Raw genomic sequence first — 15,923 nt, 5'->3', positions numbered from 1 at the left:
AGAAGAAGAAAGCTTTCAATATATAAAAAAGAGAAGGAAGAAGAAAATTACCTTCCTCGGCTATATCTGTGTTGTCTCTGCCTCTTCATTCCTCTTTTAGCTTTCTGATTTGGTATCAGAGCTCTTCCAACTTTTAACAAGCTAAAAATGATCCAAAATGGCAAACCCACCAGTTACCTTGTTGCCTACCATTCCTGGAATCATCAGCAATGGAAATATCACAGGTCCACCCTTAAATCAATTACTAAACCAGGTTACATCCATAAAAATGGATAGGTCAAATTTTCTCCTCTGGCAAAATTTAGCCTGGTCGATACTCAGAAGCTATCGATTGGAAGGTTTCCTAACCAGAGAAAACCCCTACCCCAATCGATTCATCATCAGACAAACGAATGAGCATTCCGGTGAAAGCTCGAGTGCTGACCCAAGCCCTGCAACCTTAACCGAGGCTGAACTACAACCCAATCCAGCTTATGAAGCCTAGATAGTTGTCGACCAATTACTTCTAGGTTGGCTCTACAATTCGATGAACCAAGAGATTGCTACACAGGTAATGGGATACCAAATTACCAGAGAACTATGGGAAGCTGTCAAAGTACTAGTTGGAGTTCAGTCAAGGGATGAAACTGATTACCTTAAGAGGATGTTTCAACAAACTCGCAAGGGCGCCTTGAAGATGAGCGAGTACCTAATCTTAATGAAAAAGTATGCTGACGGTCTTGCTCTTGCAGGTTTACCAGTGTCTCCTCTTTATCTTATATCCCAAGTGCTGTCTGGTCTTTATGAAGAGTATAATCCGGTTGTCGTAGCAGTGTAAAGCAAAGGGACAACTCGGTGGTCTGATCTTCAATCTGATTTGTTGTCCTATGAGAAGAGACTTGAGTATCAACTTGGTATCAAAACTAGTATTACTGGAATGAAAAACGTGTCCATCTCCTCTAGCTCACCCTCAGTCAATGTCGTACAAAATAGTCCCAACACTTCATCAAATACCTATCGAAATCCCTATGGGAACAACCAGTCTTCAAACAATAGGGGTGGAGGAGGAAGAAATAGAGGGCGTGGCCGATGGAATAGTGCTTCTACAACTAGGCCAACTTGCCAAACTTGTGGAAAAATAGGCCACAATGCTGACATTTGCTACTTCAGGTATAATAAGAAGTTCAACAACCCTCGACAGACAAACACTCGAGTTGAATCTACTCAGCTTCCATCAAACAAACAACAAGAACAGCCTACGTCTGTTTTACTTGCTCACTCGACGGTTGCCTCCCCTAAAACAGTAGCTGACTCCAACTGGTATGCTGATAGCGGCATCTCAACTCATGTAACCAGTAGCCCCACCTTCCTCGAATCCTCTTCCAGCTACACTGGTACTGATAAAGTTGTAGTTGGTAATGGTACTCCTCTCACTATATCTCGGTCTGGACACTCAAATCTACATACTAAGAATGGTATCCTGTCCTTACTAAACATACTATATGTGCCTGATATTGCCAAAAATCTAGTCAGTGTATCCAAATTAGCCAATGATAATAATATTGTGGTTGAATTTCATGCTGATTTCTGTATAGTTAAGGACAAAGACTCGGGAGTGGCATTTCTGACCGGCCGGCTTAAAGATAGACTCTACCAATTGGACAATTTCAACCAATTGATAAATAATGTACCCTCTACATCAGGATCTTAGGTGCTCGCTTGACTACTTGGTCATATCAGTCTTCTTCACACTCTCTATTCGCAACTAGCACAACTGTCTCTAAGTCACTTCTCCATAGGCGATTAGGCCAACCATCCCCTAAAATTTTGTCTAAACTTATTAGTGGATGTAATCTGATAAACGTTGTTAATGAAAAGTTTTTTTTGTGAAGCCTGTCAATTTGGGAAGTCACACAATTTGCCATTCTCTGATTCTTTATCTCGTGCTAAGCAACCTTTTGACTTGGTTCATACTGATCTCTGGGAACCAGCTCCAATATTATCAACATATGGATATAGATATTATGTAATATTTGTGGATGACTTCAGTAGGTTCAGTTGGCTCTACCCTTTAAAACAAAAGAGTGAAACCACTGCTACTTTTCAGAATTTTCAAGCTCTTGTTCACATTCAGTTTAATAAAACCCTTAGGACTTTACAAATGGATGGAGGAGATGAATATAAACCTGTTGCTCACATGTACAATTAGCTGGGAATTCAAATACGAATGTCTTGTCCATATACATCAGCTCAAAATGGTCGTGCTAAGCGTAAACACCGGCACATTGTTGAGACAGGCTTAACTCTCCTTGCTCAAGCTAGATGCCTCTGCATCTATGGTGGTATGCTTTTCAAACTGTTGTCTTACTTATTAACGCCTTTCCTTCTTCTACTCTTCAGGACATCAGCACAATGGAAGAACTACTTGCCAATTGGACCTGTCATCCATCAGAGTCTTTGTTTGCGCCTACTACCCTCATCTCCGACCCTATCAGTCTTACAAATTTGACTTCCACAGCAAAAAATGTGTGTACCTTGGTCCCTGACCAATGCACAAAGGCTACAGCTGTCTCACTGATGATGGGAAAGTTGTCATCTCCCGTCATGTGATATTCAATGAAAAAGATTTTCCCTTTCAAAATGGCTTTACAAATGTCCAGTCCTCAAACCCTTCCACCCTAGCTCCCCCAATCACTACTTGGTTTCCCCAAGCTTCTATAAATTTGCCCTCATTCTGTCATTCACCTGTCACCAACTCTCTTTGTCCATCTCAGCCCCCACATAACTTCCCTGATCCCTTATTGGTTCTAACCACCCCACAATTCAGTCCTCGCTTACCTTCTTCAAACTCTCCTCCAATATTATCACCTTAGTCCTTACATTTTTCTCCTAGTCCTCTTACAGACTCACCTCCAACAAATCCTTCCCCACCGTCCCTATTACAACACTTACCACCTCCTACTCAACCCTTAATAGGCAATCACCCTATGATCACTAGAGGGAAGATTGGTGTCTTCAAGCCAAAATCCTGGACCGCTGAGCTTGTCACCGACCTTACTCAAACTAAACCGTGCACTGTCTCTCAAGCCTTATCAATTCCACAATGGAGAGCAGCGATGGTTGAAGAACTTGCAGACCTACAGCGCACAAACACTTGGACATTAGTCCCACATACCTTTGCTAACACTGTTGTTGGACGCAACTGGGTTTACCGTTTAAAACGTGATGCAAAAGGGTCTATTCGGCGGTACAAAGCACGCCTTGTTGCCAAGGGCTTTCATCAACACCTTGGATTTGATTACTTCGACACTTTCAATCCTATTGTCAAGGCCTCTACTATCAGAATTGTCCTCACACTGGCAATATCAAATCATTGGCCACTTCGTCAAACAGACTTCAATAATGCCCTCCTCAATGGCACACTAAAGAAGGCTGTCTACATGTCTCAACCTCCTGGTTTTGAAAGTACAACTCACCCTTACTATGTTTACAAGCTCAATCAAGCTATCTACGGCTTAAACAAGCTCCTCGAGCTTGGAATGATGAACTCAAAGCCTTCCTCTGTCGAACCGGCTTCAAAGTAAGTTCACTTGATACCTCTCTTTACTATATGTGCACCTCATCTACAATTACCATACTTCTTGTCTATGTGGATGATCCGAATCTTATAAGTAGTGATCCAGCTCACATTGATTATCTTGTGTCAACCTTCAATAAACAATTCTCCCTTAAAGACCTCGGCATACTCAGTCAGTTCCTGGGTATTCAAATACATTATACGCCATCTGGTCTTCACCTTCTTCAGGCTCAGTATATCACCGATCTGTTAGCCAAGCTTAACCTTCAACACGTGAAGACTTGTCCAACCTCTGCTGCTCCTGGCACCCTATTGTCACTTAATATAGGCACACCTCTTCCTGACCCTTTTCTCTATTGAAGCACAGTTGGTGCTCTTCAGTACTTTACCAATACCCGACCAGACATAGCCTTCATTGTCAACAAGTTAAGCCAATTTCTCCAATCTCCCACTAATGTGCAATGGTCAGCTGTCAAACGAGTTCTTCGCTACCTACTTGAAACAACTCAGCTTGGTCTAACCATCAATTCTGATCCACATCTTAACATCTCAATCTATTTTGATGCTGATTGGGCTTCAAGCCTTGATGATCGAAAGTCTATAGCAGTCTACTATATTTACCTTGGTTCCACTCTCATCTCTTGGTCCTCTAAGAAATAAGCAACTGTGGCACGCTCAAGCACAGAATCAGAGTACAGAGCCCTTACTCATGCTGCCACTGAAATCATATGGGTGTGCAACCTTCTCATTGAAATTGTCTTCTCCCCAACTGGCATCCCTGTTCTTTGGTGCGATAATATGGGTGCAGGTGCATTGGCCGCCAATCCTGTCTTCCATGCTCGGACTAAGCATATCGAAATTGATGTACATTTCATTCGAGATCTTGTCCTAAGTGACCAACTCCATGTGCGGTATGTTCCCTCCATAGAGCAGCTTGCTGATTGCCTCACCAAAGCTCTTCCAATTCACACCTTTTCAAATCTTCGAAGCAAGCTTGATCTAATATAGTTAACCTTTCGCTTGAGGGGGGATGACAAGGATGACACATTGGCTTCAACAGCAGGTGGAACCAGCCTATGTGGAGCTGACGCTGCAGCCACCGTGGCATCTCTCTCTCCCCCAACCAATTCTGGTACAACGGTCGCCTACTCCTTCATCTGCACACCAAAAAGACAAAATTTGTTTATAACAGATTCCTCCCCTTTGTCGTTTTATATACTCTTTTAATGTATAAATATCATTCATTCATTATGTACAATACATATTGAAAAGAAGAAGAAAGCTTTCAATATATGAAAAAGAGAAGGAAAAAGAAAATCACCTTCCTCGACTATATCAGTGTTGTCTTTGCCTCTTCATTCCTCTTTTAGCTTTCTGATTTGAGAAATTTCATTTACATGTCTCTTTTAGCATATACATAATCTAAAAAAATAAATTTTTAGGGATGGCTAAAAAAAATAAATTAAGTTAGATTTTTGCATAAAATAATAGCAAGACTATTAATGAAAGAAAATGGGAAGTTTAACAGTTATGTAACTATACCTATGTATTTATATTATATGTATAAAAAACCCATCATTTATTAGAAAATAGAGAAAGTACGAGGAATAGCTAAAAAAATGCACGATGGTGTTGTTCAAGTTATAGGTGTTATTACAAAAATACCCTGTTGATTTTCATGAGAGGAAAGTGAAGATATTTATTTTTGTTTATACCATTGAACTTTATATCTTATTTCAAATGTTGTATTAGTACCTTTGAACTTTGTCTATATTTTTTTTAATAAAAATAAATTTACCTATTAAAGTGAATATAATTCAACGATAATTGACATATATTTTCGTATTATATGAATAGATAGAAAAACATTAATTATGATCTATATTTTTATTTGAGATTTTTTATTGTTTTTTATTTTTATCCTTCTAAGCATGTTAAGTAAGAGTATCTATGTTTAGAGTGATGATTTGACATCAAATTAGGACTTCATTTCTAAAATTCGCTATTTAAAATCTAGGTTTTCTTAGTTTTTTTAATGAAATTTAGGCTTGATGATAAATTCATCCCATGTTTTTGCAATTTTTTTTAGTTAGTTAAGGTTCATTTCAAGAATATTTAGGTAGGTTTGATCAACTTCTTTGTGGAATATTCAAACCTTAAGTAAGTAACTAATTCTCTTTACCTCCCAATCTTCGATCGCGAGAGGTTATCGTAATCTAATCCTTCCTTTGGACTAAATCGAGTTACCCAGTGCTTAGAAACTAGATAAACTTTAGCATATTCAAGCAACAAGGTAGCAGCATTTTGGGACAAACTAAGATGTTTCATATGTGACCCACACTACAAAAAAAAAAAAAAAAGGACTCTCAAGACGCCTAAAACAACCGTTGAAACATCGGTCGCCGAGAGAAAGCCCATCTCCTTACGAAGTAAAAAGGCCATCGGGAGTTCGCAATAACTCCCGACGAGGAGGCTAGAACTCCCGACGCCTCAAAAATAGGCATTTGGAGTTCGATCTAACTTCTGACACTTAACTATGTCCGTCGGGCATTGAGGACGAAGGACAATCTCCATGTTATGAACTCCCGATGAATTAAATAATTTGTTGGGAGTTCCCATTTAAATCCCAGCCTCTCGTCTTTTTCTCCAAATCTGCTCATTTTCTCCCTTCTAAACCTTAGCACAGCAGCGAAAATCATCTGCCACTTCCCCAAATCTTCAACCTTCATCTGATCATCATCTGTCTGCATGCTCGTTCATCCATCCGGTCAACCTAACTCCCGTTCATCCGCATGTTCGTTCGTCTAATGGAGGTTTATATCTCTCTCCCCCTATCCTTTCCCATTAACATAACCTAGCATTTTAAGTTGTATGAGTGAAACTGGATACTTCCGTTTTTAATTTGGATTTTGGGGGTTTAATTGCATATTATAACGTGGCAAGGCCACTTGTTGAGTATGAACGAAGAATTGCTGCTAATGAGCTTGTGGATGGTGATAGTTGTTAGGTAAGGTCACCAGTTTTCCCTGCATCTTCATTGTTTATATTTAGAAATGAAAGTGAGTTATTTATGGAATAGTTCATGATAATTCACTTTTGGAAACTTTATTTTATGTTTTTTTTTCCTTTTGCCTCTGCCTGCTTTTAAGAATCAAAATGGCTAATCAACCCAAACAGGAATAAATAAAGTATGTAGAATTTTTGCACTACATCTTTGTGAAGATATTGTTGGCTTAACATTAATGCTATTTTATTTTGATTTGAAACTATGTTTTTGTTGATAAATTACATGTCTATCTATCTGCTTTATACCTATTGAGACTAATTCTCATAGTCCTGTTGCAGGTAGGCACCTTGAGGGAACTTCAGAGACTCTACGATGAACTTGTTAATTCAGCTCAAGCATGTCGGTTGGATAGATATGCAGTATCATAAAAATCAAGGAGTGAATGAATTTCTGACGTCGTATATTATGCATCAAGAGTTTGTTCAACTCCTGACGCCATATATTATGCATCGGGAGTTTGAATTGTATAGAAGAGGTTGCATATCCAAAAACTCCAGTGCATGAACATGATGTAACAATATCGGTACATATGAAAGTGATGCATACTTAGAGAGAGTAGGGTGTATAGAAGATATGCACACCCACTGAGTTCTATGTATATGAAAGAGATGTATACATAACTATGGGTATGAAAGATGTGCATATTCTGAATGATTAAGATGACTAGAAACCAAAGAAGGAAAGTTTAAGTATCATTATAGTTGTACTTGCATGTTGATTGTGTATGTACATGTAACGATCCCAGCCGTGGGTCTTTTATTTAGTATTTACCCATCCTTTTTAAAATCTTCATTTTAAGAACGTACCAAATGTGTGTCAAGGTTTATTGACAATGTCATGGGACTATAATTATTTTCCTTCGCATTTAGTCCTGTTTTTAAATTTATTTAGATGCATATATTAAAATTTAGGATTGGCAGATTTGTTTCCTATTTGAACCATTTCTTTATTTGTTTTAGTAGGGTGCCAATGCAAACCTATTTTTTAAAAATATTGGTTAAAAGTGGGTTATGTATGCTTTTCCACTCCTTCCTTTTAAAGTGAAGTTAAATTTACAGTTCAAGTTTTATTATAAAAGTCAAGCATATAGTGATGATTCTAGATAAAAGTGTTGAAAATAAAGGTGGTCTGGAAATGAAATTTGACTGTGTTTGGTTATGTATAAGGATAGGGATAAAATGTCGAAAATGTGTTATACTTTTTTATGCAATTATAAAATATAAAATCAATAAAATTTAATTTCAATAATCAATTTTCGTTTGTTAATTTATTTTTATTACATTAAGTTATTAAATCAAATTTAAGCCATTAGAATTTAACTAAATTTAGCCACTCACCCTCTAATTTAATATATTTATTATCAATTAAACTTTTTATATTGCACATTTATATTATCAATTTTATTTTTAAAAAATATTGTTAATTAATTTAAATATATATTTTCTTTTATTCATGTAGTTTTATAATTGAAGAGTTAATTAACTAATTATTTAATGTCAATTATAAGCCATATATATACAAAAGAAGTTGATATAAACTAATTGATGTTAAATCATCAAACAATATTTTTAATTTTAAAAATAACTATGATTATAGATTAAAACTTTGAAGTACAAGTGTACAAGATTGTTTAATTGAAAAAAATCAAATTATTTTATTATTAGTTAACTAATTGATATTTTTTAAAGACTAATTAATAATTTTAATAAACAATTTATGATGTCAATATATATTACCAATAAAAAGGATTTAAGTAAATATAATTATGGTTATTCATATTTTTTAAAAAAAGATTATGGTTTTTCATATTAATTCATAATAATAGAATAAATTATTATATTAGCATTATTATTAATAAAATTAATTATATGTGTCAATTATAAATTTAATTTAAACATATTTATAAAAATTGAACATATTAACTACTATCAATGAAGAAGAAAAACAAATAAAATGGAAAGATAAAAAGGTAGAGAGAAAAAACCATTGGAAATGGAGAAAACTTATCTATTTGGGTGGTTATGAAAAACTTCCATGGATGCGAATATGAAATGCATTGGAATAAGATATTCTCATTCACAAGGTTAAAAAGTTATAACAAACATGGTGACATAATATCATTTCTCATTCCTACCTCTTATTCCTATGAACCAAATGATCCATAAGAGCTTTTAACTTTAATATTTGGATCAACTTAATATTTTCACCATTATTTCATAATTTTTAATATTTAGTTCTTTTCTTATTAAAATTATTTTCAAATTTTGACTTTGTTCTTGTTATCTATTAATTTTGGTTGAGATTTATTTAATGCATGATATTTCAAATTAATGCTTCATTTATCATTATAGGAGATTTCATTTATGTTCTTCCATATTCTTAGCTAAAAGTTGATTGTTTCTCAATTGAGATCTCAAGTATATGTCGAATACACTAGTAATATACTAAAAATAAATATATATTGCACATACCATTGTTTATTTTTGGTGTATTTACAAATATATTGAAAAATATAGATATACTTTGTATATATCATTTGACATATAAAACGACGTATTTTACAAATTGTTAGTTTGTGCACTTACCGGATAATATATATGGATTATTGTGTTGTATATAATAAATATACTTTGTTTTATCCATTTCTTTCATTTATGAGAGGAATAATTTTTAGATTGTTTAATAAATTTTACTTTATTTACGTAGGTTTTGAAAATAAGACAGTTTTAGAAGTTCATGATCACGATGAGACTCTCTTACATATGTTGATATTAATATTATATGTTTTTTTAAAAAAAGAACTTGATGGTAAGAAAAATTGAAAAAGTAGTTCAGACTCTATTTTTGTGAAAATTAATAGTTCATTGGATTATATAGACCATAATGAAAATGCGACTTTTGTTTTTTTTCTCGAACGTATAAATGTATTTGAATATCTTGAGTTGTCGACGTTCATTAAAAAATCACGAAAAAATGGGTATATGAAAATTTAGATAATAGTGTAGTTAATTATATTTCTTTAAAACAATTTAATTCTGCTTATTTAGTTTATAGCGTAAAAATCCATATATAAATCTATGTCCTAGTGGTAAGTAGGCATGTCCTTATGTTGATGAGGTGTACAATAATTATAAAAAGTATATATAATATTTATTGCGGGGTGGAGTTGCGTGTTGCATGTGAATCGTTTAAGATAAACATATTGATTAAAATTAAAAGAATATATTCGTTTCTGTATAAATCTCATTAAAAATTCTCAAATAAATACATCTAAGATTATGTTTGATAACCATTTCGTTTTTTGTTTTTGTTATTAAACCTATGGACACTATTTTCACCCCCAAATTTCTTCTTTAGTAATCTACTTTTTATTAACGGATTAAAAACTAATCCATATTTTGATAACTAAAAAAAGTAGCTTTCAAAAAATTGTTTTTGTTTTTGAAATTTTACTAAGAATTCAATGAAATGGACTTAATTTAAAAAAATAATAATAATAATTACCTAATTGTACCTAAATTTATAATGAATATTGGTCCTACTATTAATTTAATATTATGTAAGATCATAAACTTAAACTTACAAGTTATGATTAAATTAATTATATTTATATTTTAATATTAGTGTCTTAATTAAATAGTTAAAGATTCAAATTTTCAATATTTAAGGATACGATTGTATATCGAAGTATCTTTGTTTTAATGTATTATATCAAATGTTTAATAAATCAAAATAATTTTTTAAATGGAAGAACAATAGAAAAAGCAGTGCATGTCAGATTTATTATGAATATAAACTCACTTGATTTATATTTATAGTCAATTTTGAATGTTAAAAATATGGATAAAAATGTAAATAAAATAAAGTGCAATACTTAGGTGTAATCTAGGTTGCACCTAAGTTCATTCTCTCTCTTTTCTTATCCAAATAAGAAATAATTTTTTTAAAAAAAATTCTAACGACCACATAACAGTCTTTAATTGGGTGCAATATAAGTTGCACCATAGATGGATACAACTACACGGGAAAAATTTATAATACTCCAGTAATATCATAACCTTGTGATCGTACTAGAAATTTACAAATATTTGTGGACCACATTAATGAGATTTATCTTAAGTGATTCACATGCAACACACAACTCCACTCCGTAATTAATATTATATAAACTTTTTATAATTGTTGTACACGTCATCAACATGAGGACATGCCAACTTACCATTAGGATAAACATAATGAATATTGGTCCTATTGAAATAGATAATAATGCAGAACCTGAAAATTTGACCTTTAAAGATGATAAAAATCTGCATAACCAAGAGATTCACAATGAGAACCCACGTAATAAAGAGACCAATGATTAGAATAGACTTCAGTCGATTAAAAACGATTTACCAATAAAAAAATCAGAAAGCATGGAAAAGAAAATCAAAGTCAAAAAACAAACATACGAGTCTACTAATGGAAATTCAAAGTGAGCAAAAGAGAAAGAATGAATCATCGTCCAATTCTTTGTATTTTAAAAGGAGACGAGAATCATCTTACACAAATATTCTGAATGATAATCAAAACCAAATGGCAGTGGTTGCTTCGCAGTCCCGCCTGGAACAATGAAAATCCTAAGTTGGAGTGAGAAATCATAGAGCATTCTGAGTTTTGTCTGATCTAAGTAGGGTTAGACGTCCCCTAATACCATTTCTTTCATAAACTAAATGTGGAAAAGAAGAAACTGAAAAAATTAAGCGAATCAGGAACTTTTATAGATGTTTAACAGTGAAAAGAATTGGATCTAAAGAAGACTTATGTTTATTATGGGACATCTCAGTGAACTTAAAAATTATTTCTTATTCCCAAAACCATATCGACTCAGATATTGCTTAGAATAACAAATATTGTAGATTCACTGTATTTAATTTTATGTCCTAGAACTCGAAGTTTGTAAAAAGATAAACATTTTCTATAGGCAATAAATTTATTATTGATTTTATAAATTGTATACATAAAAGTCTAAATCCAATAAACTAAGACCTATGACTATTATATGAGTACTTGAACTTTATGTGGAGATATAAAAGTGGATCATGTTTGAGTAAATAGTCAAAATGATCTATAGTATACGAATAAGGTTGGGTGCCTTATTCTGGTAACACTATTGGATGCAGCCTACTCTGTAATTGTTACAAAGAGTTGTAAAGTGCTACAAACGAAATGATCCTAATTCGTACATGTTATGACATGAGGAGTGAGAGGCGTCCTATGCAATGAGTTTGCACAAGATTAGACCAAGAAATAAGTCACGCTTACTTTATAATGTTGTTTATTGTATAAGACTGACTATTTCACTTAGATGACCTAGGTAACTCGATCTTACTCCTAAGCTAACTATGAACTCCTGTTTATTCGGGAATATCCTTAGATTTTCATAGGTGAGGGTTGGCTCAACAGCGCCGGCTCAATAAGCCTCCCATTTCAAATGTAAGACCAAATAGATAGTTGGGGACATAGGGTGCATGACGGAGTTCATGCCTAGCCGATTTAGGGATAGGAGAAAAGTTGTTCTCTCAAGTACTGAATCCAGGTCTTGAACAAGGGACCCCACCCTTTCATTAGGTTGAGAGAGTTTTGGTTTAGTGACTGGATCACAAACCAGTTGTTCATTAGAGGATCAGTAACAACTTAAGGAACAAGACGTGATCTCGGAGGTAAAACAAACATTTGACCCAGCTGTTATTACGAACAACCTGTGAAGACTTAGGTTAAATCATGTGGACATAATATATCTACAGTGGGGGAGTTCAACTATGGGCTTTAGTAGAGTGTCTCATTAGTTAATGAAGATTCAGGCTAATGAGTTTAGCCAATTAATCTCAAATTGTTGGAGCCCATGATCAAAGGTATGATTTGAAACCCACTCGTTTCTGCAATAGCATGTTTTAGTTTCTGCCAAAATTAATGAATTAGAGTGCTTATTTATCGTTGTTGCTTCCACTGCTTGTTGATACATTCTTACACACTGGTCTTTATGATCATCCTAAAAGCGATAAAAAAAAAACTTAACTTAGAATCTCATAAGGTACCTTCATAATGAAAGAGACTTGGTTGTTAGGAGATGACATCAACAAAATTTTGAGAAATCAAGAAAAATTAGGTGGAGCTCAAAGAGACAGAAGACTAATTGAGAATTTCAAGGAAACATTATACGATTGCAACCTAAAAGACATTCATTTGGTTTAGAAGAATTTAGGATTCTTACATTTGGGAACGACTAGACCGTTTTCTATGTAATTCAGTATTTGACTCGCTTTTTAACCACTATATAGTTTACCATCTTGATTGGACCAACTCTGACCATAGACCCATCAAATTCAATCTTCTTTCTGACAAACAAGCCTTAAGGAAAACTAGAAAATATAATTTTAAATTTGAAGAAAGTTGGACTACTTACTCGGACTGTAAAGAAATTATTGAAAAAATTGGCAAGTGGAATCAAAGTGACTCATCTTCATCCTTCCTTCAAGAGAACCTTTATAGCTGCTCCTTAGCTTTTGGAAGCTGGGGAAAAACCAAAACAAAAGAGGTCAAAAACAAAATAGTAAAATGCAAAAAGGCTATTAAAGATGTCTATAGCAATTTTCATTCTATTGACTTTCACAAAAATTCATGAAATTGAATTTGAGCTTGATAAATTATTGGAAGAAGAGGAAAAACATTGGAAACAAAGGTCTCGAGAGGAGTGGTTAAAATGGGGAGATCAAAACATCAAGTGATTCCACAAAAAAGTTACAAAGAGAAAAAGGAAAAATGAGATTATGGAATTCTTAATTCCCAGGAAATCTAGTCAGAAGATCTTAAAACTATTGGGCAGACAATTATCAACTACTTTCAAGAGTTTTTTCAACTTCATCACCAAATCAGGAAGTTATCAATGACGTGCTCAGATCAATAAAACAAAAATTTGATAGCACTATGAATAACAAACTGCTTACCCCATATACAAAGCAGGAAATGGAAAAAGCAATAGCTCAAATGTTTCCCACAAAGGCCCCAGGACCATACAGATATCCAGCTCTATTCTATCAACACTACTAGGATGTAGTTAGCCCCAACACAATAAGCATTTGCCTCGACCTTTTGAATAAAAAAAGAAAGCATTAGAAAATGGAACAACACTCAGAAGATGGAATAGAATTTTCTCAAGGATATCATTACTAAACTTGGATATGATATTAGTTGGATTTCTCTGATTATGGATTTTATATCAACAATTACCTTCTCCAACATTATCGATGGAGAATTTAAAGGATCAATTGTTCCAAGTAGAGGCTTGAGACAAGGTGATCCTTTATCTCCATACTTATTTTTAATCATTACTGAAAGATTGTCTTCTTTTGTGTAAGAAGCAAACAATGAAGGAGCACTATGTGGTATTGAATGTTTCAGATCATGTATACAAATATCTCAATTACTATTTACTGATGACAATTGATTTTCTGTCAAACGGATGAGAAGAATTGCAAAAATCTCAAATACATTTTAAAACTCTACGATAAAGCTTCAAAAGAGAGTCAATTACCCAAAATCAACCATAATTTTCTCTACTAATGTTAAAAAAGAATGAAAAATCTATCTCGGTGATATCCTGGGTGTCACTAAGATGGATAATCTTGGTTCTTATCTTAGTATATCGAGAAATTTTACCAAAGATAAAACAAAGGACTTTCAACATATCTTAGAGAAAGTTTGGGGATCGGTAAAATGATGGAAAATATCCTATTTTTCAATGGCGGGAAAGGAAACTTTGACCAAAAGTGTGGGTCAAGCTTTACCCACTTATGCAATAAGCCTATTCCAAATGCCAAAAACAAACTGTGAAGAAATCACCCGTAGTTTCGCTAGATTTTGGAGGAGATCAACTGATGATAATAAGAAGATACATTCGAAGAAATGGAGTTATTTGTGTCTACCTAAAGCCTTAGGTGGACTAAACTTCAGAGACATTATGGGTTTTAATCACGTCACAAATTTAATAGTTTGGAGACTATTAAAAAAAATGTAATTCTCTTGTTGCAAGGGTTATAAAGAGTAAACATCATACATATTCATCTATTCTATAAGCCAATTTGAGCTTTAATCCTTCTTTCCTATGGAAAAGCCTTTTGTGGAGTTGGGACTTACTCAAATTAGGAGTGAGATATAGAATTGGAAATGGAAAATCAATTAGACTATTTAGTGATCCATGGATACCAAAAAGCTCTACTTTTAAACCAATTATTCCATTATCAAATCTCAGCAATGTCTGAGTCTCTGAATTACTTGATTTTGATGGCCAATGGCTCCTTGAAAAACTAGAAAAAATTTTAATGAAAGAGGATATTGATGTGATTAAGAACCTATCCACCATCAAAATAATTCAAGATAAATGGATCTGGCATTTTGACAAAAAAAAAGTTTTTTATTCAATTAGAAGTCGATATAAAGTCTTCATTAATTCAAAAAATTAGAGAAGAATCATCAAGCAGAAACTATTATGAAGATTTATGGAATAAAATATGGAGTTTAAAAACTTCAAAGAAAATAAAAATCTTTTGCTAAAGGTCAATTCATGATTTAACTCCAACAAACATAAATCTTCAGCGTAAGAGAATTAGTACCACACTTAAATGTCCTCTATGTTATAGCTTTTCGAAATCCACAGATCACTCGTTGATCAGCTATACACGAGCAAACCAAATTTGGAACAAATTATCATCCTAGAAGATATTCCAGGAAAATTATAAAGAAAGCTTCAAAGACATATGGCAAGCAATCAACCATTCCAACTCTATGGTGAAATTGAGCATTTACGCAGTTGCATGCTGAGCAATTTGGAATGATAGAAACAAAATAAGATTAGAACAACCAACCTCTGATCACGATTTGAGAGCATATTGGATTCTAAGATATCATGAATAATTCTCAAAAGCTATGGAAAAAAAAAAAACAGAAGATCTGATATTCTGAAGAAGACCGAATTACCTAAATTCCCCCATATGAATAGCTCCCTCTCAAAATTTTATAAAATTGAATGTAGACGCAACATGGGATTTTAGCCTTCGGTTGGTTTTTATGCTCTAAAATCCGTAGATAGTAAATGTTATTAATTTACTGTCATCAATAAAGAGTTATCGATTTTAATTCAATAAATGGTATTGATTGTATTCTATTCTATTTTTTCTTAATAACCCTAAATCCAATACACTAACATCCAAAGCTGCCTTATGAATCTTGAACTATATGTGAAGACATATAGGGATCAATGTT

This window comes from Benincasa hispida, chromosome 11 (genome assembly GCF_027475165.1).
Source record: "Benincasa hispida cultivar pf3 chromosome 11, pf3_genome.v1.1, whole genome shotgun sequence".
NCBI lineage: Eukaryota > Viridiplantae > Streptophyta > Magnoliopsida > Cucurbitales > Cucurbitaceae > Benincasa > Benincasa hispida.
Note: the sequence above shows the minus strand (reverse complement) of the source record.